At 41.5% G+C, this 25,000-nt stretch overlaps 1 protein-coding gene across 1 annotated transcript in view; it reads right to left on the bottom strand.

Moving 5' to 3' along the window:
• Positions 1 to 25,000, bottom strand: part of dlg4a (discs, large homolog 4a) — a gene marked incomplete at its 5' end in the record, with an annotated part of 225,793 nt that overhangs the window by 200,294 nt on the left and 499 nt on the right. The window lies entirely within an intron of this gene.

The following is a 25,000-nucleotide window of genomic DNA, read 5'->3' as shown; positions in this document are numbered from 1 at the left end:
TAATATGACGAAGTAGGGCATTCATTTATGAAAAAAAAAATATATATTGAAATATGGAGAAGATACAAGGTTTCTGTCAGACAAAAACCTAAGTGATAAAGATCAGTGTGACTGCTAAAAAAAAGCTGTTGGTGTCGTCGGGAGGAGGAGGAGGAGGAGGAGGAGGAGGAGGAGGAGGAGGAGGTTTCTCACGCTCCGTGCATCGTGCACCGTGCACGTGGTAGAAAGCAACTGACTACGATTACTCAAGTAACTGCACTTAAGAACACTTCTGAGGCACTCTTATTTTACTTGAGCGTTTCCACTTCTTGGAACAACAGAATCTGTTCATATCTAACAAAAAAACAACAACATTTCAGTATTAACCGTATTGCATCTAAGATTATGGGACTTCCCACACCAACACTTTCTGATATGAACAATAAGCTCAGAACACTCACAATAGCAAAATGACACTGACCCTAACATCGTCACTTCAGAGACTCATGCCATCTGGACCAAGATACAGAACTTTGAAATGGGACATTGTTTGTTTTAGTATAGAGTTTTGTCCCTTCAGCCATTGCGGCATTAACCCATTCAATCCCGGAACGCACACTGTGTCATTTTAGATTTTTTGGGCTTTTGGCTATTCAAAAATAGCAGATCTACAAGCTCATAGCGCGGCACCGAGTGCCGCACTATGAGCTTGTAGATCTGCTATTTTTGAACAATCTTGAACATTTGTGCGAATCTTTGAATACATATATATATATATATATATATTGAATATATATATATATTTTCTTTTCTTCTGGGGAGGTCCCTGGAACTAAACTTTTTCATGTCAAGGACCCCCAAAATTATATGTTTTTGGCCGCCGACCCCCATCTCAAAAGATGTTGATCCAGGGCACTCAGTGCCGCGCTATGAGCTTGTATATCTGCCATTTTTGAATAGCCAAAGTATAAAAAAATGGTTATAGCTAAAAATCTAGAATGACACAGATGCGTTCCCGGATTGAATGGCTTAAACAAACTGCCTCACTGATATGATGGTTCTTCTGTGTATCCTGGGGACTTCATGTATTGTCTTCTTGGTTTTATGTTGTTATGTACTACTGCGGTTATGTGTTTTTCTGTTTGAACAGACTGTGAAGATGAATATCCCTGAGGGGGACAATATAGACTATTATTAGGCGATCATTTTAAGCATATAACACCACACTCACTCTTTCATGCTATACATGCTCAACATACAGCAGCTCACCGTCAGTCACCTCTATACTGTAGTTTGTCAGTGATCAAACTCCCTCCTCCTGTATAGTAGCATTTAAGTATTCACTATGTCAGCATGTTAATGCCTGTGGATTATGTCATGTTTAATATATGTTGATCTTAACCACATGTGACACATTCTGCATAACCAGTATTTTCATACACACACACACACACACTCCCTGGATGCCAAAGCAAAACCTCTGCACCGCATTTTTCACATGGGCCTGTTTTCACATGGGCCGCCACCAGGAGGCTGATTTTGGCAAAACATGTTTCTTGACAGTTCTCCTACAGATTTTGTCCAAACATCACGCAAGTTTGTACACAGCATCTCTATAGTCATTAAACCAAGCGGGTCTTTCAGATTTTTCATATCACATCCTGATTGGCTAAGATTGGCTTCCAAAGTTTGCAGGATTGGCTCGTTTTGAACAATATGCCGCTAATCAAAGACGCAGCGTCTGATTGCGGTGAAACTTTGCACGCACATTCAAATGCCACCTTTTTAACATTGCCCTACTATAATTTCACCAGGAGGCAGATTTTTGCACAAAAGAAAACTAAAATATTTGATTGATGTTTGTGTGTAAATCTTCTCTTCTGGGGGTGCCTGGCACAAAACATTTTCAGATGGGGGGGTCCTTGACATGAAAAGGTTTGAGAATCTAGGCGATCAGTTTAAGCATAATGCCACTCACTCTTTCATGCTACAATGCTCAACATATCTCACCGTCAGTCATCTCTATACTGCAGCTCAGCCAGTGATCAAAGTCCCCAAAAGACTGTCAAAAGATTTTGACACATTTGTAAAACCGTTGACACAAAACTTGTGACATTCCACATAACGAGTACTTTCACTTTTGGCACTTTAGTACATTTTCACACCAATACTTTTGTACTTTCATTACATTAACATTTTGAACACAGGACTTTTACTTGTAACACAGTATTTCTACATTGCGGATATATTGATACTTCTACTGCAGAGTAGTTCTTCTAGCAGCGTGCTGCGTGTGTGTGTGTGTGTGTGTGTGTGTGTGTGTGTGTGTGTGTGTGTGTGTGTGGGCCTTACAGCAGCAGCCTGTAGACTGTGAATAGATTGTGTCAAATGTATAATTTATTTGCAGGAAGCTCTAACGAGGGAAACCCTGAGAGAATAGATGAGACCGGAGGGAGGGGGGGGGGGGGGGGGGGGGGGGAGAGAGAGAGAGAGAGAGAGAGAGAGAGAGAGAGAGAGAGAGAGAGAGAGAGAGAGAGCGTGACAGACAGAGTGTGTGTGAGTGTGAGTGTGTGTGTGTGTGTGTGTGTGTGTGTGTGTGTGTGCGTGTGAGTGTGTGTGTGTGTGTGTGTGTGTGTGTGTGTGTGTGTGTGTGTGTGTGTGTGTGTGTGTGTGTGTGTGTGTGTGTGTGTGTGGGCTGTGGGGGGGGGGGTATTTTCGCTGGGATATAGGCATCATGGGTGATTTATATTTAGTGTGCCGCTGTGTCATGCACCAATAAAGATAGCAGATCTACAAGCATTGATCGACATGGATTAGCTATATAGTCGGTGCTCAACACCGGCCTGCAGCTAATGTATAAATCAGTCAGAAGAAGGAGAGAGGAGCAGTGGTGTGTGTGTATAAGTACCTATACTCAAGCATAAGTAGCAATACCTAAAATCGTTGCTGTCGGGACAGAAACCTCAGATCTCCAAATTCTAACTTTTTGTGTTTTTCCATAAATTGACGCCCTACCTAATCATACTACATTGTCACTCAAAAGAGTCCAAAAAAAAGCAGATCTACAAGCTCAAAACGCGGCACGAAACAATGCATTTCGAGCTTGTAGATCTGCTACTTTTGATTTTTCTGAATTTGAATCCTGAAAAGTATCAGTTTTGGACAGTTTTGGACAAATACTCAGTTACAAGTCAATCAAATTAAATCTTACTTGTGGAAAAGTACAAAAGTATTGGCAGTGAAATATATACTTACAGTACCAATGTAATATAGTACTCAATACTCATTATGCAGAACCTCCCATTTCACAATTTAATATTTTCGAATAAATGAAGTAAGAGATAATAGCCTTAAATGGTTTGTGTATGTTTTTTTATAAACTAATTCTAAAAAGTAACTAAAGCATTCAAAGTAAACAGAGTCAAAACATTACATTTGCCTCTGAGATGTAGACGTAGTGGAGTAGAAGTATATACTGTATAAAGCGACTGACAAAATGGACACGTTCGCGTAAAGTAAAAGTACCTCAAAATCGTACTTAAGTGCACAGTACGTACTTGAATACACGTACTTAGTTATTTTCCACACACCACTGCGAAAGAGTCAGGCAGGAATTAAGGGACACACTGCAATGGAAGGAAGAAAGGAGTGCGTGGAGGAGAATTAGAATGAGAAAGACTGACGGCTGTGAGACATTACATGCTGAAGGACAGGCGACACTGAAGGTTACATTATTCACCAAGAGCCTCATATATCAAAGTACCAGAAGTATAAAAAAAACACAGAAGTAAAATGCAGAATGTCCCATTTCACACTTTTTTTCCCAAAAGGTTTTCAAAATTCGTCAAAATCATTTGAAAGTAGCAGATCTATAAAGCCAGCACACAATGCGTCATGATGATGACGCGACACAGCTGTGCACTTGTAGATCTGCTATTTTAGAATAGTCAATGAATAAAATGGAGTTATATGAGACTTGAATTAATTGATGTTTTTTTTTGTTTTTGTCTCATTCCTAAGACAATAATTTGATGACCAGCGGATCGGTAGGAGACACAAAGGAGACTCTTTGTGTCTCCTACCGGAACCGCTGCCGGTCATCAAATTATTGGCTTAGGAATGAGACAAAATGTGTCTCCATGGGGTGACTAATCCATAGAACCTTTTTTGGGGGGGTGAACTACTATAATAGGCATAATAGGCAACTAATGTGAATAGTATTATTATGAATAATAATAATATTGGTTTGTCAAGAGATATCGATGTGTTTTGGACAATGGAGACAGTCACCGAATTAGACAGAGGCTTCAGTGGTTCATATAGGGCCTATATGAATAGGCTATCCATGTTTCACTCTGTTTTATATGCTTTTTTTATAAACATTTTACATACAGGATCTGCAGTTACCATTACAAGTTAGCCTATTTTATAATGTATATAATGTTTCTGCCTGCCTGCAACAACATATAATGTGAGCTCAGTGAGAAGAGTGGAATTGAAATGGGTATTTAAAAGACAATGGAATCCCCCGCTGTGTCCCGCGGTGCGGGGGGAGAAGGCGTAGGGATCGTCTGGAGCCAGAGGGGGAGACACTGGCCAATGGAATAGCAGGAAACGAACGGTCATTCTGATCTTAACTCAGGCTCCGCAGGGGATGGGCTGCGGCCGTCATGGGAGTGTTAAGTAAAAGTAGCTCAAACCTGTACAGCGCTTTGGCCAGGTATATATAGGAAGGAACACACTGCAACAGGGAAAGGGGCAGAACGTATATAGGCTACAACAGCAGGCCAAGGACCCCCGAAGGACCCCAATGGAAACAATTAAGTCACAGGCTTTCTTGGGTTTTAAATCCTATTAGCTGACCTTGTATTGAACTGTACTTTCATGTGCTTTTTTTCTGCAAACTTCTAATAAAGTATTCAATCAATTCAATTCAATCAATCCCTAAGGATCCCGGACCCCCTGTTGAGCTACAGTAGTGTGGAGGAGAATTAGAAAGGAGAAGGACTTCAACGGACTTGAACGGTTGGTTGTAAGACATGACATCCTTGAAGGACAGGCGACAGAGAAGGTTAATTAAAATGAAACATATTCGTGAACGTTCAGCCCCCCCCGGGACCCCCTCCTCCCCCTCCATTTGAAGGAAACCCGTCGCCCTCGCCTAGCTCCGCCAATTGTCTTAATAGCGCAAAATTAAAGTTAATTACAGCGGTTCATGCTGGACATAAGTTCAATTAAAACGCATGGTCGGGGAGATAAATCTTCTCTCGCGGTTGGAAGTGTGGCTGTATTCATATTCATATAGACATTAAACGACAACACTAGTAATAAATTACTATGACAGCAAAGTCGGTATAACAAATATATAATTATTGATGTCAATACCGGGGTCCTTTGGAAGCAAGCCCCCCCCCCCCCCCCCCCGCCCCCCGCCAACTACATATTGTATAAAACTGTGTTGCAGATTAAACTTTCTCATAGATTTCATGAATAGCTGACTTGTTTGACAGTTCTATCATTAGTGCTGTGTAAATTCATGTTTTTGTTCGTTTGTTCACACATTGTCTTTTCTATTAATATGTTGGATTCATGAATATTTTCAGATTTAACCCATTAAGACCGGGAAAGCATCTGTGTGTCCTTTTTATATTTATTTGGCTATTCAAAAATAGCATATATACAAGCTCACAGCGCAGCACCTTGTGAGCTTGTAGATCTGATATTTTTTTAAAGTCGTGAAAATGTGTGCAAATCTGAATATTTTAAAGTCTTTGCTCCCAAACAGTCAAATAATGTCAGATATATGGATCTAGCTCTGATTTAATGTCTATAATCTCATGTGCATATATATACATATATACCTGCTATGTGGGAACTACTGAAGTGCTAGCCCCTTTGGCTGGTCTAACCTTATGCACCTTATGACTAACCTCATGTACATATACTGTACCAGCTGCATTATGCTATATATATGTATGCAGATTGGGCCTGACCTATTTGACCTAGTCCAATAGTCCACTAATCCATTGAGTCATGAGTCTCATTCGACTGCACAATCCCTCAGTCGATTTTTTTTTGTTGCATGATTCGACTGAGAGATTGGCCTAATTTGTTATATTAATTAACTAATAGTTAATTACTTAGTTTTTGTTTTAGGAACATTCATAGAGAAAGCATGTATGGCACAGCTTGGACAATCAATATGTTTATGTATTCTGTTTGTGGTGTATCTTGGTGTATGTACATTGTGTGAGTGAGTGTTTTATAAGCCCGTGCGGGCTGGGCCTCTTGTGGTGCAGGACACTATAATAAAAATCTATCTATCTATCTATCTATCTATCTATCTATCTATCTATCTATCTATCTATCTATCTAATAGTTTGAAAACTCCAAGGTGTTCATTTTTCAAGAAAACAAAACAAAAAGTGCAGTTAATAATAATAATGAATTGCATTTTTATGGCGCTTTTCTAAGTACTCAAACTTACTCAAAGCGCTCTTACAATGGTTCATTTTTTCAGTCAGGGAGGGGACATTAGGAGGTTTTGTTCATCAAGAACAGCTGAATGGACCTCCAAGCTCACAATGAGGTTGGAGGTCAAAAGGGGGTGGAGCCTGGAGTCAGCAAAAACAGCTAACTCCACCCCCCCTTTGGTGGAGTTAGCTGGTTTAGCAGAAAATTTGAGGATCCAATGGAGTTAGCTGGTTTTGTCAGAAGCGCTTTTTAATACTTTTCATTGGTTCAATATTCGTTTTACCAACACACAGACATAAAGGGTGTTCAATAGCACTGATTTATGGAGCAAAAGTGTCAAAATGCTAGCTGGTTTCTGCCCGACAGCAATGATATCAATCATGATGTATTGGGAGAAACCAAGCAAGTGTATGTTAAACCAGACATTAACCCTTTAAGACCTGGAACGCATCTGTGTCACTTTAGATGTATTTGGCTATTCAAAAATAGCAGATCTACAAGCTCATAGCGCGGCACCGAGTGCCGCGCTATGAGCTTGTATATCTGCTATTTTTGAAAAATCCTGGGGGAAAAAAAAGTTGTTTTTTTTTCAAAAAACTGTTAAAAAAATAAGAATCGCCTCAGGTCTTAATGGGTCTTTAAGCACCGCCCACAATGATCCTCTATTGCATAACAATTTTTTTTTTGTTTTTTTTGCATGATTCGACTGAGGGATTGGCAGTCAAATCAGACTGATTCCACTGCCAATCTCTCAGCCCAATCATGCAAAAAATGTGTTCTTCTTTTTTCCTCTGTTTATTTTTTTGGCATGATTCGAATACTAATTGACTATAGGCAACATTTGGCCAATTAGATTCGACAATATAAATTCTCAGTCGGGGACAGGCCTAATGTAGATAGAGACACAAACTATGGAGCTTGCACAAAAACGACTATTTCACTCACTTCTTTACACCTGTTTAAATCTGTGATGTGACAATAAAAACGATTCTGATTTTTGATTCAGATTCTGACATCTTAAAGCCAGCAGCAGAAATCAACACGGTATCATTACTGATATTTCTACTGTACACCTCAGGCAATACTGTATATAGACGCAGTGGTGTAAAGTAACTAAGTACATTTACTCAAGTACTGTACTTAAGTACAATTTTACAGGAGTATTCCCAATTTTCAATACTTTTACTTCTACTCCACTACATCTCAGAGGCAAATATTGTACTTTTACTCCCATACAATGATCAGATTTATTTTGTTACTTTTTACTTTGTAGATTTTGATTATTATTACAAAACATACATTTCGGCCATTTGAAAATAGCAGATCTACAAGCTCACAATGCGTCGCGATGCGATGCATTGTGAGCTTGTAGATCTGCTATTTTCAAAGGATAATTATACATTTGAAAACGGGAAACGGGATATTCTGGTACTTCTACTTTTGGTACTTTAAGTACATGTTGATACCAATACTTTCGTACTTTTACTCAAGTACATTTAGAATTCCAGACTTTTACTTGTAACAGAGTATTTTTACATTGCAGTATTGATTTGAAGTAAAAAATGTGTGAGTACTTTTTCCACCACTGATCATTACTGATGTATAGCCCACATGCAGTAGAACCTGCATCCAGGAGGCTGTTTCTATCGTAACACCTCAGGCAATACCGTATATAGACGGCGTTTCTTCCTACAAATGTCAAACGCAACCCACTCAGCCTCCGTAGCATGATGCAGGGAGCGAGAGAGAGACCATGTAGTTCACTGTGGACAGCCAGAATATGCTCTCTCTCTCTCTCTCTCTGAGAGCTGTAGGCTACTCAACTGGTTTTGCATTGAAACAGCACAAGGAGAATTAAGGACAGTTTTTTTTTTATTGGCCGATTTCAGGAAAATCTATTTCCCCACTTTTTTCACCCAGTGCCAATTGTCTAAGTAATCCTTGGCACTACACTCCCTCTGCCAACCTAGGGAGAGCTCAGAGCAGAGCTCATGCATGCCTCCTTCAATGCATGAGAGCTAACACACACATAAATTATTTGATTGGCCATTTTCAGGCATAATCAATTTCTATACGCTTGTAATTCCGCAATCAATTCCGCAAAGCCGCTGTTCCGTCAACAGCTAATAAAGTATTATTAGGTTTAAGGAGACTAAAGGTCCTTACACACCGATTATTCATGCGTATCATACGTTTTCTTTTTAAACCATATAAAGTCAATGCAAGCTTCCACATCAGTTCCGCGGAGCGAAAAAGCGCCTTTTATTTATTCGGACCGAGTCCAAATTTTGCATATATTCGCATAATCGCCGGTGTGTAATGTCCTTTATATTGCCATAAAACACTGGCTCTCAAAGTGGGGTCCGCCCGGGGACCCCCAGGGGTATACTTCAGGGGGATGCCAGGAGGTCACCAGCAAAATGAGGAACAGTTTAACTACAAAAAAGAGCTGAAATAGCCAATCTTACAAGCTCACAACGTGTAACGGTGCGACATGCTGTGAGCTTGGTTGGAGGTGGTTGATTTAGCTGTGATCTTACCAGCTAGAAGGTCAATGAGGGAACGTACTGTTAAAAGAGTGACTATTCAGATCATTCTCTGTCCCCACCAACAGTGGTCTAGAGCAGTGGTTCTCAACCAGTGGTCCGGGGACCACCAGTAGTCCTTGATGGAGTACCAGGGGGTCCCCAGCAAAATTAGTTAACATAGCGTCACAATCATTTTTAACCACTTAGCTTTGGCTATTTAAAAAATAGCAGATCTACAAGCTCATAGCGCGGCTCCGAGTGCCGCGCTATGAGCTTGTAGATCTGCTATTTTTGAAAAACCTTGAAAAAGTGTGCATATCTTTGAATATTTATATTTTTTTAAAGCGAAAATTAACTGATATATTTGCGTCCCTGGCACAAAACATTTTCAGATGGGGGTCCGCGGCCAAATGTATATCAATTTAGGGGTCCTCCTTGGCATGAAAAAGGTTGAAAAACCACTGGTCTACTAGAGCAGTTTTAGTTGTAGAAATATAATGTAACGACTCTGATCTTCTCTTATGGGCTCTTCAGACTCCATTTTAGCCCCAGTAGCACTTCACCCTCTAGCCTTGACGACCTTGCAGGCTTATGCAAAGGTATGTAAATGTGATTCAGTGTTATATTTAACCTCGTGTTTACCTTGCTTATACTGTAAGTCGCTCTGGATTGACCCATTTAGATCGGGAACGCATCTGTGTGATTTTTTAGATTTCTTTGGCTATTCCAAAAAAATGCAGATATACAAGCTCGTAGCGTGGCACCGAGTGGCACGCTACGAGCTTGTAGATCTGCAATTTTGTTTGAAAAATCGTGAAAATGTGTGCAAATCTTTGAATATATCAAAATTTTAAAGCAAAACATTTGTAACAAAAATCTTTGCTTCTGGAGATTCTACAAATTGGGAGTTAAAAATTATCGCTTTAAAGATATATATATATATATTCAAAGATTTGCAAAAATGTTCACGATTTTTCCAAAAATAGCAGATCTACAAGCTCGTAGTGCGGCATGCGCTATGAGCTTGTAGATCAAAAAAAAGACACAGATGCGTTCTCTGTCTTAATGAGTTAAGAGCGTCATATATATGCCTAAATTGTAAATTGTAAATTGATGGGAGGGTTGTGGGATACTGCGTCTCAATTTAGGTTGTCATTGACAGAAACATGTTTGAGTATCGCTGCCAGAATCAGGTTTATTGTCACATCACAGGTTTACAAGGTTAAAAAGTGGGTGAAATTCACTTTGGTACACCGTTGCCATCGCAACGTTATTTCAATAGAAAGAAGAGGGGGAGAAAGAAGAGGAGAGAACAATAAAAAAAAAGTCAAACAGTATCTACATATTTACAGTACCTTTGCCATAAGATATCAGTACATTGACATGAACATGTTTGAGTAGCGCTGCCATAAGGTATCAGAACATTGACGTGAACATGTTTGAGTAGCGCTGCCATGAGGTATCAGAACATTGACATGAACATGTTTGAGTAGCGCTGCCATGAGGTATCAGAACATTGACGTGAACATGTTTGAGTAGCGCTGCCATAAGATATCAGTACATTGACGTGAACATGTTTGAGTAGCGCTGCCATAAGATATCAGAACATTGACATGAACATGTTTGAGTAGCGCCGCCATAAGGTATCAGAACATTGACATGAACATGTTTGAGTAGCGCCGCCATAAGGTATCAGAACATTGACATGAACATGTTTGAGTAGCGCCGCCATAAGGTATCAGAACATTGACATGATCATGTTTGAGTAGCGCTGCCATAAGGTATCAGAACATTGCAGACGTTGCTGTAACAGAGAGTCAAAGCGATGCCGAAGACAGAGCTGTCGTGTGCTGTGGTGCATTCTGGGAGCTGAATATTGAACCCCAGCTATACTTGACAGTTGCATATTTTGCGAAAATAGCAAGCGAGGGGCTGCCGCTGTAAAAATGTGCCACCGCGCTGAACCCTTTAAAAGAACGTAGCGTACCGTACATGTACAGTAGACCCCATGCTGCTGCCGCTAACTTTTATATACCCCTCGTTTCAAACACAGCAGCATTCTGAGCTGGGAAGACTCGACTCGTTTGTTGCGTTCGCTTGTCTCCGCGGCTTTTGATTTCAGGGTTTTGAAAAGGACACCTGATGTTTTTCAAGTTGTTTAGAGAAAGACTCTTATTTCTTATACTGTATGTGAGGATAGATCCATTCCAGAAACAGTGCTAGTCCTAGAATCATGGTTACATTTTCCTTTTTCATAGGCCGATTTTGCAGCTCTATACAATAGCTATAGCCGTCTATACTGTAAGAGGGTCTGAGTGGCTGTCTGTATGTCTGTCAAGAGGAACAATCTTGCTTTCAACGAGCTCTCGACAAAACCAAGGAGTTGATCTGGGTCTGTAGAAGGCCTGCGGAGCAGTGTTGATTTTGACAGCAAATTTTTATTTAGTTTTAGTCAGTCTTTTGAATCAATTTTTATTTAGTTTTAGTCAGTCTTTTGAATCAATTTTTATTTAGTTTTAGTCAGTCTTTTGAATCAAATTTCATTTAGTTTAAGTCATATTTTAGTCATCTGATTTTTTATTTTTTTTTCTGGTTTTAGTCGACTAAATATCAAAAGATTTTAGTCGACTAAATCTAGAGTCGATTTAGTCGACTAAAATGTATTTTGGCGGTGCCTTGATGGTGTCGTAATGGCTGATGCTGAAAATAGCCGATCTACAAGCTCACAACTACAGCTGCGTCGCAGCTGTAGACAACACAACGTACAACACAACAACGTACAACACAACGCGTCGCAGCTTGTGGGTCTGCTATTTTCAGAGCGCAACACCCGAGCGCAACCAAACATAAAATGACTTGTCTTTTAGTTCTACTGGATCTCTTCTCCACTAGTCCCTCCCTAACATTTTATGTTTAATATCTAGTTTTTATTTGTTGACTAAATTTACTATTTAGTCTTAGTTTTACTCATCGTAGCTTAGTTTTTATTTCGTTTTTATTTCGTTTTCGTCAGTGAAAAAAGGTAGGCCTAGTCAACGAACATTTTTCGTCAGAGTCGTAGTCGACGAAATCAACACTGCTGCGGAGAGAGAGAGAACACGCACCTATACACGAATCCACGGAGCGCAGCCATTGCTGCGGTGTCAACGCTCCGCGGACGCAACACTGCAGCAATGGCCGCCTACAGGCAGCTACAGGCAGCTACAGGCAGCGCGTCTGTGGATTCGTCTATAGCTTCACTGACGGTGTTGCAGTGGAAAGGGTCAGTGAGTTCAAGTTTCTTGGCGTACACATCGATGAGGACCTCGGGTGGGCCACACACACACACACACACACACCACCCACGTGATGAAAAAAGGCTCAACATCTGTCGAGAAGTTTGGAGCAGACCCCAGAATCCTCAGGCTCTTCTACAACAACAGCTCTATGCAAAGTGTCCTGACAGGCTGCTGTGTCACGGCCTATAGTATGGGAACTGCACTGCCCGTAGGAAAAACTGTCTGCTTGTCCGAAGCTTTCTTCACATAGGCCTATATAATATATGTTTTACATCAAAAGTAGGAATTTTAAAAAAAATCCCAAAAAGGTAGCACATCGTCGCCTTGCTAAACTAATCGCCTATGTCATTTTTTAAAGTTTTTCAGGAAAAATAAAAAACTGATCCAAAACAAAACTATATGATATTTCTTAATCATTTCACCCAAAATGTTTATAACAAATTATGACTATTTAAATAGAAATATCACTGTCTGTCAGTTATGTAACATAAGAGATTTAAATAGGTTTAAATAGGATTAAATCTGACTTAGGCCAAAAAAACAAGCAAAAAAAACTAAACAAAATGGCCTAAATCAGTAAATAATTTGGCTTAAGTCACAAAACCATGTGACTTAGGCCAAAAAAAATGCCTATTTTGGCCTAAGTCACACTAGGGAGTTAGGCCATTATACTAAAAGGGGAGTGAACAGCATGATCCCTTTCAATTAGGAGATGGGCGATTTTACCAGAGGTGGCCAGTGTCATGAGGAGCTGACTTAGGCAAAAATATAATTTTCCTCAAAAAATGACTTAGGCCATTAGTTTAGCAAGGTGACGACATCCAAAAGAGGACAAAGTACTCACATTTCCACTTTTTTTATTGGCACACACCAATAAACGAACGCTTACGCGCTTCGGCTATGAGCCTTCACCAGAGCAAAATTATATGTTTTACTAAAAGAAATTAACTTGAATTTGATATTGGAGGTCAAAGGGGCTTGTATGGGGCTGAAACCGTGCCCAAATTTGGAGATGACTGACATCCATATGCATGGTGTATATAACTAAGTACATTTACTCAAGTAATGTACTTACATAAACTTAATTTTGAGGTATTTTTTACTTCACTGGAGTATTTCCAATTTTCACTTTTACTTCTACTCCACTACATCTCAGATGCAAATATTGTACTTTTACTCCACTATAATTATTTGAAAACTTTAGTTACTAGTTACTTTGTAGATTACAAAACATACTTTAACCACTTCAGCCCTGTATACATTTCAGCCATTTGAAAATAGCCGATCTACAAGCTCACGATGCGTCGCAATGCGACGCATCGTGAGCTTGTAGATCATTTTCAAAAGATTTTTATACATTTTATACTTTGGAAAATGTTCTACTTTTGGTACATTTTGATACCAATATTTTTGTACTTTTACTCAAGTACATTTTTAATTCCGGCTAACATATTATTATTATTATTATTAGTATTTCTACATTGCAGGATTGATACTTTTACTTAAAGTAAAACATGTGAGTACTTTTTCCAACACTGCACTTCAACCAAGTTTTTGGAGTAGCTTGGTGGGAGAGAATAGTACTGTCTGTGTGTATAAGCAAACACTTTGTACCTTGGGCACTTCAAATAGCAACTCATTATACAGTAGCTCCGCACATCTATTGTCCAGGGCTGGACTGACTGACATTTTGACAAGCGTCTGCCTCAGAGAGTGACGAGAACTTTGAGGACGATGCTTGTCAAAATGTCAGACATGTCAGCCCGCCCTGTGCGGAAGCTTAATGAGAACGTCTTGTTTGGGGAGTCTATTTGAGGTTCCCAGGTGAAAAGTTTTTGCTTCACCGTCAAGCATTTTGTTAAAGGAGTACTTCACCCAAAACAATTCTTATTTTCTATCAATTTCACACCCCATGAAGCATTGAATTCATGGACATTTTTTGTTTTTTTTCCGCATTCCTAAGTCAATAATTTGGTGACCGGAGGAGTCTGCGGTATAGGAGACTCAATAGGAATGTGACAAAAACTAAAAAATGTCCATGAATTCAATGCTTCATGGGGTGTGAAATTGATAGAAAATAAGTACTTTTTTGGGTGAACTACTCCTTTAAGGAAATCTTACATCACGTCAGAAAGAGTGTCGCTTGCTGTCTCTGCTCTCCAACGAATTTGTCAAAATGGGATTAATTTAAGAACAGCTAGTGTGTACTGAGTGTACTATCACAATCAGTATACGCTCATTAAGCTCATCAAAGCAGCCTCATTTAGAGAACAAAACATATTTCATAATTAAATATTATTTGAGAAGGATAATTGTGACAAAACTGTACAGTTAGAACTTGTCATTGTGGGTAAGGGCTTCATAATATAGTAGGATTACCCCATAGTTCAGCTCTTCAGCTCGACACTAAGAAGTTGAAGCTGTCCGCATACAGTACAGTTTGTCTGTCTGCTATACAGTTTAAGTAGTACTATACTCAGTATACTGTAAATAAATATGTTGTGCCAAGGACCTCCAGAAGCCAAGATATGAGTAAAAAAATATATACATATTATTATTCAAAGATTTGCGCAATTTTTCACAGTTTTTCAAAAAATGGCAGATCTACAAGCTCATAGCTCGGTACAAAGTGACGTGTTATGAGCTTGTATATATCTGTTATATGGTTAAAATGATTGTGACACTATATTAACCAATTTAGCTGGGGACCCCCTGGGACCCCTGGGGGTCCCCGGACCTCTTATACTGTAATTCAGACAATATTATCATAACTACATGTGTCACCTTTTCGTTTTTGTTTGGGATATTTGCCAAGCACATTTGCATAAAGCTGGCGTTTGTCCTCTGCATTTACACAGTACCCATGCATCCTAACAATTCTTTTAACAGCACCCAGGGAGCAGTCCAGGTTGCAGTGTCTTGCTCAAGGACACTTAAGCAACTTAGGTAAGGAGCAGCCGGCGGACTGAACTCAGGGACCTTCTGGTTTCCCAAACGGCCGCTCTATATACCTCATAATAAAGCCACCGCCACCCCAAACAGGGGCGTTGCGTCATGAGGACATGTGGGGCAGCTGCCCGGTCAGTAAAGATCCTGCCCAGTCTAGCTGCTCGTGGGCAAGATTCGCCAGGGAAAAAATCAACATAACAACATTAGCAGCCCCTCACCCTCTTCTGTTGTAGTCAACCACAGCAAGTCGCCTTTGTCTTCAAATTGCCCTCATTTGCAATTCGGACGAATTGTAAATGAGGGCAAGTTCGCCTCGGAAAACAATTGACAGTAAGGTAACCGGAAGACTCGCCCCAAAACACACTCGCCCCCATTCTATATACCGCCGGATTTCACTATAATACCACCGGATTTGCCCCGGGGCATCTGTGTTTTGGGGCGAGTGTTTTTGTATTCTTGCGTTGTTGAGCCAAGATGAACAAGGAAGTGTAGTGGATCAAATAGAATCACTTTTCGGTTACTGCATCGTCTATCTCTTGCTTCAAATGTTTTCAAAAACATTCTTGAGAGCAGCATTTAGTTGTAAATGCACATTGTGCGTTTATGTACATGGCTGTCGTGTTGCATAAAGCATAAAACCAAGAAAACGCAGGTTGATACGGAATACAGATTCTGCCCATTCAACATTTGAGTCCAGCCTACGCGGCTGACTGACCCCAAATGCCGTATGTGACGTCGAACACTGTCCTGTTTGATTCAAACGTCACTGAACAACGTCAGAGACAGAGATAGTCACAGTCAACCTTTAGGACAAAAAGTGTCAAAGCAAAAAGGCACTTTCCCCAACTTATTTAATTTGTAGACCAAGGACGGCGATCTCATTGGGTATAATAAAGTATTCTGATTTGTACTTGGCAGTGGGAGCTTTTGAAAGATGGCACAGTAGTAAAATCATCAGTGTTTTAAAGCTGCCCTATAATGTAACTTTCCTCTTTTGCCCCAGACTTGAACCCAGGTTTACTGAGCAAAGTGCTGACATGTTTTACCATTGATCTAATATAGAGCCTGCCTGCTTGCTCAGGGGATAAATTGAACCTTGACCATCAGGAAAAAAATCGTGTCAGATCCTGTGTCTAGGTGAGACATGACCTTTGACACGATCTTAGGGTTAAAGCTTTCATGACATTCAGTTTTACAACACATTAAAAGTCTTTGTCATGGTCCTTCAAACGTGTATAAAAAGTTTTAACTGAAAATTCCACTCTAGTGAGCCATTGCAGGTGTTTTTCTCTCACATTTCTAAAGCCTTTTCAACTGCAATGAAAAAAGGATGTCGTGGGTGTGTTGAGGGATTTTGCCAAAGGAAAGGATAGGGGAGGGGAGGGGCGAGGAGGAGAGTGGGCGGGATTAATGGCCTGTGACTTCACTGTCCAAGGGCCAATCACAGATTACTTTTCAGCCTAATTATTCAGAAAACCCCAGACCACAGAAAATCCAATGAATGTTAAAAGTTCTGTTGTTTTGGGTGTAATTGAGGTCATAAAACCCCCCCAAAAACATTAAAAACGTGAAAATGAATGTCTCAATATAAGAGCAGCAGGGAGACAAAATACAACCACCGCAATTGTAGAAGTTATATTGTATTAACATACTCTACCATACAGATTGGAAAAAAATACATGTTATTTATTAAAAGAAAAGTTACATAGTGCCGCTTTAATGTGTCCATTTGTATCCCTTACGGGTCCATTTGGTTACATTTACACCTACTTAAATTAACATTGAGCATTTTACTGTATTTATTAGAGGGCTGTAACAGCAGGCAGAGACAGGATGTGACACTGGGGTCATAAGACAAAATCATGATCAAGGTCGGTGCCCATCAATGATCAAGTGCTACAAAGGTCAGGCGCCCCAAAACAACAAGGGTTCGATGCTAGTGTACTATATGAAGATATATATCTTTATCTACACATTCTCTCATGTTTTGTTTCTTAGATTTGTTTTGCTTAGTTTTTTGTTTTTTTCTCGACCACAAAATGTTAAGAAGTTAATTGGATTTAGCGCGTTCATTGTTCTCTGTTTAGCTGGTTAAAAGCTTTGAGGCATTACTTTGTTGTCTCTGCCACGCTACTTATGTCATTATATCTACCTTGTTGTTTATTGACTAGGGTTCATGCTTTACTCGGTCTGCTTATTTCTATATCCACACTTGTAAGTCGCTGTGGATATAAGAGAAGTGTCTGCTAATTGCCTTACATTTTTAATTGTTTAAATCCTCTCTGATTGCCGTTTCACAAATGCAAGCCCATGCCTCTGTTCCTCGGTGCCAGAGTTGTATTAAAAAAAGTGACGTTGAGTGCCAGGGATCTCACCGTTTGTAACGCTACGCTGTTTACAGCTGCGGACTCCACGACGAGCACCCGATTGTAAACAAAATGTGCGTGCACGATGGTGGATGGTCCTGGCTAACGCCTGGAACAATAACATGCATCACGCGAGTCACCATGGCGGAGTGATCTCGGATCGAAAATGAGTGGTTTTCCCCACTGTAAAAAGTTAAGGAAATATGGAGTTTTTTTTGCAAGGATAAAGCATGGGAGCGGACGGGAGCCATTTTTTTTGGCACGGTGATCCATCTGTCCCTTCCTTCTCAGAGTCACCGTGGGTGGTTCCAGAGCTGCGCTAGCCCCCCTCCCCCCCCCCCCCCCCTTGTGAAACCCCCCCCCCCCCCCCCCAAAAAAAAGATTGATTTCACGTAGATTCCCGGTTTTGGCACTCAACGTCACTTTTTGCAAAACCGTAGATTTGCGGTTTTGGCACCCCAAGTGTTAACTGATGCTGGATCAACTTAAAGGACGACATTTTCAACCTATCTTCATATAATTGGTCCTCGCCAATACTCATGACAAAATGGTACCATTTTTTTCTACTGGGTCTGTGTCTCATAGGAGGACTGTGGACAGTTAAGAAACGCGTCTACCAGTGACATCATCGTTGGACAGGATTCTTTTTTCCAACAAGATTTCACATTTTGTATTTCGATTTTCATTAACACGAGAACAATGGCTTCTATTATTGCATTGCAACTTTCCAGGAATAGAAAGCCTGCGGTTTCTATTAGCTTGGATTACCCATCGATGATGTCACTGGTAGGCGGGTTTCTGAACTGTCCACAGCCTTCCTCTGAGACACAGACCGAGTAAAAAACAATTGTACGATTTTATCATGAGCATTAGTGAGGACCCATTATATGAAGACCACTAAAACACTCCCCGTCTTACGAGAACCGGACATGAGTTACAACCGTACTTTGACCGCTTTCTTCCAGCTACACCAGTGGTTCTAAAACTGTGGGCCGGTACCCACAGGGGGGGTCCCCAAATGATTACAATTACAAAAGTTATCACACATCAATGACTTTTAAGACCTTTTTTAACTGTGTCAAAAGTAACCAATAAACTATACTATTAAAAAAATCAGATGTCAACCAAATGATCAAATATTACCTGAAAAAGAGGCAAAGATTTTGAAAATAGTTGATCTACATTGCGTTGTTGCAAGGCATGAGCTTGCAGATCAGCTATTTTCACAATATGTTTCTGTGGAACGTGAGAAATAGGGCCCACTCATACTGGGTTAGGGTTTACGGCCTCTTCCAAAAATGTGTCTGCATGGTAGCATTGTAGCATGAAGGAGATACTCTCCATCTAACCACTTATCCCCCGCCATTCTCAACAGCCAATCAGCAGGGCTGCTGTGCCACTTACTTTAACTAAACTCATTATTAGACACAGTGGAGTTTCACTCCATGTTGTCACGCAACTGTATCACAATGAACAGGCTGTCTGCTTCACACACACACACACGCAGGCACGCAAACGCGCACGCACACACTCTCACACACACACTCTCTCTCTCTCTCTCTCTCTCTCACACACACACACACACACACACACACACACACACACACACACACACACACACACACACACACACACACACACACACACACACACACACACACACACACACACACACACACACACACACACACACACACACACACACACACACACACACACACACACACACACACACACACACACACACACACACACACACACACAGACGTTTGTATTACAGTACTTGTGGGAAAATAAATATTTTAGGACCGCATTGAAAATACCCCAAAAATAGTCAAAGCTTGTAGTTTGGCTATTTTACCTCTCCTAACCTTACCTTACCTCTCCTAACCCTGTACCTTACCTCTCCTAACCTTACCTTACCTCTCCTAACCCTAAACCTTACCTCTCCTAACCCTAAACCTTACCTCTCCTAACCCTAAACCTTACCTCTCCTAACCTTACCTTACCTTACCTCTCCTAACCCTAAACCTTACCTCTCCTAACCCTAAACCTTACCTCTCCTAACCTTACCTTACCTTACCTCTCCTAACCCTAAACCTTACCTCTCCTAACCTTACCTTACCTTACCTCTCCTAACCCTAACTCTAAATGATCCTATTATTGTATCCAGGAGCAGCAACATATTGTGTTGTTAGCGTGTGCTGAATGTGTAATGATCTGACTGGAATCAACGTACTGTATAAGAGCCTTGTTCTGAGGATGCTGAGGAGAGAGAGGACATAATTGAAGACCCCTGCAGGTGTAATTTAAGACTGTTGTAAACAGACGCTGTAAACAGCCCCTGATGAGGTAAGAAACAGAGCCAGTCAGTCAGTGAGTCAGTCAGTCAGTCAGCCAGTCAGTCAGTCAGAGACGTTTGCTAGTAGCCCTGCTAAATTGCGGTTGAGCAATTTCTTCTCCCTGAATCCCAGTATATATTTACTTGACTGTAGGTTTTGACTGTATACGTGAAAGGAAAATCTTAGGTTAGTCCTGTGGGGGACATACTGTTTCATCTTCACCCAGATGATGGCTGCTCAGATGATGATGACGAGCAACCAGGGGGGAGCAGTTATAGGGGTTAAGTGTCTTGCTCATGGGACACATAGACTTGACACAGACCGGGCCCGGGAAGGCCAACTGGGGACCCTCTGTTTCCCAGACGGCCTCGCTACCCATTCAGCTACCGCGGCTACGTGCTAGTGTGTAGAACCAGTGGTGGAAAAAGTACTCACATTTTTTACTTAAGTAAAAGTATCAATACTGCAATGTAAAAAATACTCTGTTACAAGTAAAAGTCCGGAATTCAAAATTGACTTGAGTAAAAGTACAAAAGTATTGGTAACAAAGTGTACTTAAAGTACCAAAAGTAGAAAGTACCCATTGTGCAGAATGTCACATTTTACAGTATAAAACGCATTGTGAGCTTGTAGATCGGCTATTTTCAAATGGCAAAAAATATGTAAAGGGCTGAAGTGGTTAATGTATGTTTTGTAACAATAATCAAAATCTACAAAGTAACTAGTAACTAACGTTTTCAAATAAAGGTAGTGGAGTAAAGGTACAATATTTGTCTCTGAGATGTAGTGGAGTATAAGTAGAACATTGGAAATACTCCAGTAAAGTAAAAGTACCTCAAAATCACACATAAGTACAGTACTTGAGTAAATATACTTAGTTACTTTTCCCCACAGTGTAAAACACTAGCACTCTGACAGTACAGTGCATTGTAGTGTACTTAATAAGACACTGGGGTGAAGTATACACCTGAGTGAATCTTCAAACAATGTTATTGTGACATGGGAGTTGAGTTGATCAAAGACCTGCTTTGCCAATCAGCCGGTGTCTGGTGTGTGCCTTTGAAGACTGTGACCACTTTATGCACTACAGTATCTTTTATTTATTCATTTCTTCCCTTGCCTTTAAACCGGCCGTCTGTCTCAATCAGAATCTGGCAAAAAGTCACACTTGCTTTGGCCAGACCTAGCGCTTTAATTTATGCTCCGCGACGCGATGGTGTCGAGCGTGCCGAAAACAGCCGATCTACAAGCTCACAACGCAGCGCGTTTGCGGTGCGTTGCGAGCGTGAAGGTCGGCTATTTCCGGGCACGGCGAGACCATCATAGGACAAAGTATTCTCTCTCCGAGGGAGATGCATCATTCAAGAAGTTTTTTTTTATTTTTACGCCCACAAGTCATGAGTCATATCACATATATCCAGGAGAAACGTCTACAGCACACGGACAGCTGATATTTGAAGATTTAAAACAGCTTACTCTGTCTTTGTCAGACGTTGTCATTTCTGTTATTAAGTGGCCACACATTGGCTGACAGGACAGCTCGTTAAGTGCGACCTTGTCCTGTGACCTAGCTTCTGTTAGTACGTGGCCACTCATTGGCTAAAGCCTGACAGGCTATAGCTCGTTAAGTGTCAAATTTGTCCTATCAAACTAGCTTCTGTCAGTAAGTGGCCACTCATTGGCTGACAGGCTAGCTCGTTAAGTGTGACCTTGTCCTATGAACAAGCATCTGTTAGTAAGTGGCCACACAGGCTAGCTCGTTAAGAAATGCTGCATGTACAGGTACGTCAGGTGCAAGAGTGAATTTTAGCATTTTCTCCTATGAGGTTATAACTGATAGATTTTAATGGATTTTTAGTAGATGCTTGTTCACATAATACACATAAAATCTTATGAATCTTATGAAGAATCTACAATTACAGATTCTACAACACTATATATATATAGAGAGAGAGAATGTTAGCTAGAATGCAGGTTGATTAGACCAGTGGTTCTCAAAGTGGGGTCCGGGGACCCCGGGGGTCCTTGAGGGGTTTCCAGGGGGTTCCCAGTCAAAGGATTGATAGGAACCGAATGGACCCTTATGGGTCTGTAACTCCGAGAGAGTACAAATGAAACCAAATGGACCCTTACGGGTCCATTTGGTTCCATTTGCACACTCTCAGAGTTAGATTAACATTTATTTTACTGTGTATATTGTGGTCCCAGAGATCAGAATGCCATCAAATGGTGATCCATGGCCCTGTAATTCATATCAAATTGGGTTCCTTGAAATTAAAATGGTTCGGAATCACTGCTATAACCCTTAAAATGGTCTCTTTTGGGTGTCCCCTGCATGGCATATATTTTCAAATGGGGGTCTGTGGGCTGATATGTATCAATTTGGGGGTCCTTGACATGACAAAGTTTGAGAAGCACTGGATTAGGCAGACGCTACGTTTCCTATGGTATCCTAGCTACTCCAAAGCACTTAATTGTTTCTTTGCACTCTCTATTTACGTGCCCGTTCATTACCCTGTCATCGGGCTGGTTAGGAGGTCATGCCGTTTACTCTGACCTCCCACTTGGTAAGTCACTGTGGGTGAAGAGTATCTGCTGAGTGCATAAATTGTACATTTCAGCTGTGGCAGCTAGCTGACAGGAAAAAACGAATCTAAATATGTTTAGCTCGTGGCTGTCAGTACAATCAATTCATATACAAATGTGGCATCATGTCACAACATTATCCTGTGTTGTTTATGCCGTTGCACAGTACAACACATGAACACATCAATCGCTGGTCTTACTACAAACGAGAAATAAACAATTGGTGTCAGAAGTGGGATCAAAAACAGCCCCATCATCTTACACAACATATTATATATCTGTGATTAAATTAAACTGGTAAACTGAAAGGGATTTAAAAGGGAAACTGAGAGATTGACGAGGACAATTTGTGCAATAATTGAACACAGATTGCATGTAGCCTACTGTTACAGTGTAAGAGAGGTGACTGTGCGCTCGCTCTGTTGTAAAACGCCACCCCCACACACACAGCCATGAAGAGAAAGAAGCTCAGGTCCAAAAAACTACTCCAGCCACAGAGAGCTGTAAAGAATGTCTGTCATTATCATCAACGCTCTCATGTCAGCCAGTGTTTGTTTACTGTACACATCATGCCAGAGAGATGATGACACACAGCAGCAGCAGCTGCTACTGTATAGGACTGAATCTATATGCTGTACACGGTAAAAAAAAAAAGCCCTCAGTGTTAATTTAACTCTGAGAGTATGCAGATGGTATTCCAGTATTCCAGTGTTCCATCTGTACACTCTCAGAGTTACAGTAGCAATGGGTTAGGGTCCATTTATATAGACAGTTAAATTACCACTGAGGATTTTGGCCGACTGTGATGGTCCGCCAAGGGTTTTGTGACGAGGGGGACGCTTGAAATGTACAAAGCCTGGACAGTGGACGGCCACGGTCACAGGGATAGACACAGGAGAGGAGCAGTGAAGGATTAACTGAAGGGCTTTAAGGTGCTGAAGCACAGGGCACCAACCTTGGGGGGGCACCAACCTTAGGGGGGGCACCAAACGGCAACGAAAAAAAAGCACCGAAATTTAGAAGCAGCGGCTGCCAAAGAAGCGATAAACCGGTGAAACACGCCGGTGAAGCCTAACTTTTCCGCCCCCCCCCCCGCTGACAAAACGGCACCGAAATGGGTTGCAGCACCGGGCCCCACGGAGGGTTAATCCGGCCCTGGAGGGGAGCATTATGGGATTGGCCGACTTCATGATAGGACTTGTCTCTGTGGAGCAGTGGGGCTTCAAACCTACTGTAGCATTGGTCATGTGTACGACTGTGTGTGTGTGTGTGTGTGTGTGTGTGTGTGTGTGTGTGTGTGTGTGTGTGTGTGTGTGTGTGTGTGTGTGTGTGTGTGTGTGTGTGTGTGTGTGTGTGTGTGTTTTGCACAGTATAATGTGTGATATGACACATCATGGCATATGTCACGCGCGAGGCTCTGGAGAGAGAGAGAGGAGCTGTACCACTGTTACTGTCCTTTCTGCCCTGTGCTAGGAGGTTAACGCCCTGTGCTAGGAGGTTAATGTCCTTGTGCTAGGAGGTTCATGGACCTGTGCTAGGAGGTTAATGTCTCTGTGCTAGGAGGTTCATGTCTCTGTGCTAGGAGGTTAATGTCCCTGTGCTAGGAGGTTAATGTCCCTGTGCTATGAGGTTAATGTCCCTGTGCTAGGAGGTTCATGTCCCTGTGCTAGGAGGTTAATGTCCCTGTGCTAGGATGTTAATGTCCCTGTGCTAGGAGGTTCATGTCCCTGTGCTAGGATGTTAATGTCCCTGTGCTAGGAGGTTCATGTCCCTGTGCTAGGAGGTTAATGTCCCTGTGCTAGGATGTTAATGTCCCTGCGCTAGGAGGTTAATGTCTCTGCGCTAGGAGGTTAATGTCTCTGTGCTAGGAGGTTAATGTCCCTGTGCTAGGAGGTTAATGTCCCTGTGCTAGGATGTTAATGTCCCTGTGCTAGGAGGTTCATGTCTCTGTGCTAGGAGGTTCATGTCTCTGTGCTATGAGGTTAAGATAAGGCTGTCCCTGTGCTAGGAGGTTAAGATAAGGGAATAGGGAGGGGGGGTGTAGATTAGCATGCAGGGTGACCACTCTCTTAGTCTCTCACACTCTCATCCATCTGACAGTCGCTGCTGCAGCTCCCTGGATTATGCACAACCAGCCTGCACAGGCACCCCAACACACACACACACACACACACACACACACACACACACACACACACACACACACACACAGGGGTACTACCCCCCCACCCCCCCTTCACACACACACACACACACACACACACACACACACACACACACCGTTAACACGCTCACAAAGCATGACACAGAGTAGGAGAGAGAGAGAGAGAGAGAGAGAGAGAGAGAGTGAGAAAAAAGAGGCATAATGTGAGAGTAGTATACTGCATGCTCCTCACACACTGTGTACTCTCAGGTAGAGCCAGGCAGGCAGGCTTACTCGGCATGAATTCTTTGTCAAACGAGCCCTACAGTCCGAGTAGAGCACGCACCGCACACAC

Source organism: Gymnoscopelus microlampas, assembly GCF_963454915.1.
Source record: "Gymnoscopelus microlampas genome assembly, chromosome: 12".
Lineage (NCBI taxonomy): Eukaryota > Metazoa > Chordata > Actinopteri > Myctophiformes > Myctophidae > Gymnoscopelus > Gymnoscopelus microlampas.
Note: the sequence above shows the minus strand (reverse complement) of the source record. Positions and strands in the feature narration are given on the sequence as shown.